Source organism: Myotis myotis, unplaced genomic scaffold (genome assembly GCF_014108235.1).
Source record: "Myotis myotis isolate mMyoMyo1 unplaced genomic scaffold, mMyoMyo1.p scaffold_m19_p_15, whole genome shotgun sequence".
NCBI classification, from domain to species: domain Eukaryota; kingdom Metazoa; phylum Chordata; class Mammalia; order Chiroptera; family Vespertilionidae; genus Myotis; species Myotis myotis.
In genome coordinates this window covers 17,989,615-17,993,896 of record NW_023416319.1, presented here as the reverse complement: position 1 = coordinate 17,993,896, position 4,282 = coordinate 17,989,615, and the positions used below count along the sequence as shown (strand labels likewise).

General features: G+C 41.2%; 1 pseudogene; it reads left to right on the top strand.

The window, feature by feature from the left end:
- Positions 1–2,051: 2,051 nt before the first annotated feature.
- LOC118670368 lies at positions 2,052–2,224 on the top strand (annotated as a pseudogene).
- The last annotated feature ends 2,058 nt before the right edge of the window (positions 2,225–4,282 follow it).

Sequence of the window (4,282 nt, the reverse complement as noted above, 5' to 3'; positions counted from 1 at the left end):
TCCTTCCATGTATGGGGCCCACATTCTAAACAGCCAGGGCCAGACTGAAGACTTTTTTAAAAAAGTATATTTTACTGATTTTTTACAGAGAGGAATGGAGAGGGATAGAGAGTTAGAAACATCCATGATGAGAGAGAAACATCAAGCAGCCGCTTCCTGCACACCCTCCACTGGGGATGTGCCCGCAACCCAGGTACATGCCCTTGACCGGAATCGAAGCCAGGACTCTTCAGTCTGCAGGCTGACGCTCTATCCACTGAGCCAAACTGGTTAGGGCAAGACTGAAGACTTTTAAAGTGGCAGGTGTCCAGGAGAAAAGGACATTTTAAGGAGACGACAGCCAAGCTTAGAAGACATTTAAAGAGTTATGGACTGAAGTGTGAGAGCAGGTTTATTGAAGAGGCAGGGAGAGAGGAGTCAGTTGTCAATGGCCTGGTTAGGAAGGCCATCCCCCATTATAAAACTTTAAAAAAAATAGATGTAAGTGAAGTGATACAATTCTGAGTTTTGCTTTAAAATACTCCAGGCCGGGGAGGGTTGGGGGGCAGGAGGTAGGGGGGTAAGAGATTAACCAAAGGACTTGTATGCATGCATATAAGCATAACCAATGGACATAAGACACTGGGGGATAGGGGAGGCTAGGGGACTGTCAAGGGCGGGGGGGAAAAAATGGACACATATGTAATACCCTTGGTATTACTTTAAGCAATAAAAAAAAAAAATGCCAAAAAAACCCCAAAAAACAAAAATAAAAAATAAAATACTCCAGATGTATTTTATTGAGTATATACGCAATTAAAAGCAACTGAAAAAAATTAAAACATCCATTTCCAAATAAGCTCTCATTTGAGCAAGTCTTAATCCTTTCTAGATTATAAATATCCATAAGCATTAAAATATACTAAATAAGGGTCTTTGGAAAATACATCCCACTGAGGAGATTGAGTGTCGGGAATGCTAGGCGATGCTCTTTTATCCAAGGTCCCTAAGGAGCTAAAGCAGAATTCTTTGAAATCTTAGTGGACTCTTAAACTGGCTCAACTCTACAGAATAATAAAGCAAGATTTAAAACTTTAAATGATAGGTATTCAATTTTTGATTCTAGCATTCAGGAAGGATTTTAAGCTTGGCCTATTGTATTAAATCTGCAGACTCATTCATCAGCCTGAACTCATTGCAAAATTACCGATTTCTTTCACAGGATAGCCCTTGTAGCATTTATTTTTGTCTTCAATCAGCAAGAAAATTTTAGTTCTTCCTACACTTACTATGAATATCTCCTCAGAAGTTATTTTGAAAAAACTAGAATTGTATTTCCTCTATTCACAATGCCTTTGATTAGACTTTCTCTTCCATTTCCCCTTTTGCAACTACTTCCTTTCGTTGGTCAGTTAAGTCAGTCTTTCAGAAACATTTTTTAAATCCCTTTCTGGTTTTCTCTCTCCTGGTTCTCCTTTTAAAACACCTTTCCTCATTATTCAACCTGTCAACCTAACCCGTACTGAGCAACTAGTGCATGTCCAACCACGTCGGAGGTAAGTCTACAAGGGATGTAAGAGATCCAGGCATGGAGCCTGCAGTCAATGGGCTTACTGCCTAGTAGGAGAGACAGCAAACACATTTGAGCAAACAAAACCATGACATTAAACCATGTGATCTTGGCAACTGGTAAAACCCTATTTCAGGGGAAAACCAAGGAGCTTGCAGAGAAACAAAGCCATGCCATCATCTACCAGGAAACTGTATGCAAATCTGCAGAGTTGTCCATCTTTCTAGGTGGTCCCTAGGAGGCCTACTTTGAGGCCTACATGCAACTACTGGAAAACAAGAAGAGAATGCAACCAAGTAGACTAATGGATTTATGTAAATTGTAACATATTCTCCTTCTAACTGTACTAATTTAGCTGGATCCCTAAACATAATTAGACCATTGAAAAAGTATCCAGGTACAAATAACAAAGAGTGTGTGTGTGTGTGTGTGTGTGTGTGTGTGTGTGTGTAAGAGAGAGACAGAGTGACACTTAGCCCAGTGGGACTCAATCAAAAGATGCATAGTTACACTTGGCAGGGGAGATACCATGATCAGGAAGATGGTTTTTCCAGGCAAAGCTCACACATTTCCCTCCAGGTATGCTGGCCCCTGCAATTTCCCCAAATGTGGGAAAATCAACTGCATAATTTGAGGTGGCGGTGGTGGTGGGGACTGTATTCATGTTCTCCCCTAATTAAAAAAAGTTTGCATAATCAGAGCAACGCTGTAGTGACCCAACCTGCTCCACCAACATAAACCTATGTGTCATTGGGTAGAAATATCACCAGACAAGAGGCCGGATCTATTAATTAATGCCTGACTCATGTGTACCATATGAAAAAAATAAAACTTCTCAAGACACAACTGAAGCAGATACTACCCCACATAAACATGTCTTTATAAAATCACACATTGACTTGGGGCACCACCTATATATTCTTACCCTGATCAAGACTGTCGCAGAGACTGACTTTTAACTTCAGCAGAAGGCTTGTGCCTGCTATGCACTTGGCCTCTTTCCCCGTTTATTCTAGTTTCACAACGTGTTGGTTTTTGATTTCTGATCTGGCAAGGATGTTCCACCCCATGCCTTCTCCCAGGAGATGTTTCCTGAGATCATACAGGTAGGGAAGGGGAAAAAAAAAAAAAAAAAAAGTCCTCGTTTTAAAAATGCAGGGAAATGGTGCCCTCTGCAGGACAATGTGGAAACTGCAGCGCCCGTGATGTATTAGGACAGTGTCCTCTACTTTCTGTAGCACTATATTGTTTCTCTCCACAAGGTGGCGCTGCTGTTCTAAGTGTCGTTTACAGCCAGTTTAGCATGAAAAAGACGACGTGACAGCAAGGAGAGATATACAGGGTGGGAGCACAAAAGAATTAGGAGGAAGGAGAGGTTAAACAAGAAAGCAGGCTCTTTTGGCCAGATAGGGCTTCCCTACCAACCCAAATCAGACCTATTGCAATTGGGTTATCCCTTCACCCAAGCGTTCATTTGGGATTATTTAATTCAATAGTTCCCAAACCTGGCTGACCCACAAAATCACTAAGGAAACTGTTTTAAAGATACAGATTCATAGAGTCTACCCCAAGAGACTGATTCCAAAGTTTGAAAGAGGCCCAGTCATCTGTCTTTTTAAAAAGTTCTCCCATGCTCAGTGGTTGAGCGTCAACTTATAAACCAGGAGGTCACCCTTGGATTCCCGGGTGGTTGCAGGCTCAATCCCCAGTAGGGGGAGTGCAGTGGACAGCCAATCAATGATTCTCTGTTATCATTGGTGTTTCTATCTCTACCTTCCTCTCTCTGAAATCAGTTTAAAAAAACAAAACTTTTTTTTTTTTTAAGTTCTCCCGAAGATCACTGGTGTCTCTTTTATAGATGATGGGAAGGGGAAAATGTTCTAAAGGGACTGAGTTCTTGCAGGATTCAGCAAACTCAGCTTCCATTTCTCAATTCAATAACAACAAATGTAGTGAGAATCTATTCTTTACAGTGAGTTCTCTAGGAAATAAAAGCACAATTTATTGAATAAGCCCATCTATACTCTAAGGAACTTACTAATTACACCCGTGTTCAGTGTTTTCATAATTCCCGAGTCCAGACCTCACTGTCTCCCTTCTATGTACTTATCAACCCAGTTAGGGAATAGGGGTGACCTGACAATTTTTTGGAACTGAATTTGAATTTTACTCAACAACTCATCAACTATGGGACATTAAAAAAGTATCTAACCCTTTCTGAACCTTTATTTATAATAGGAGATAGCCATACCTGCCTCTGAAGGTTGTTATAGGACTCAAATTAGACAATTTAATATATTTTTTTATTGATTAAGATATTACATATGTGTCCTTGTCCCCACGTTACCCTCTACCCCCCACCCCCCCCCACCCCCGCTCATGCCCTCACCCCCCCGTTGTCCATGTCCATTGGTTAGGCCTATATGCTTGCATATAAGTCCTTTGGTTGATCTTTCCCCCTTACCCCCACCCTCCCCTACCTTCCCTCCAAGTCCCGACAGTCCAATCAATGCCTCTCCGTCTCTGGATCAGTCCTTGTTCATCAGCTTATGTTGTTCATTATATTCCACAAATGAGTGAGATCCTGTGGTATTTATCCGCTCTCAAGTTCCATCCATGCTGTGGCAAATGGTAAGAGTTCCTTTTTCTTCTTCCTCTTCTTAAAGAATACCTTTCAGCATTTCATATAATGCTGGTTTGGTGGTGATGAACTCCTTTAGCTTTTTCTTATCC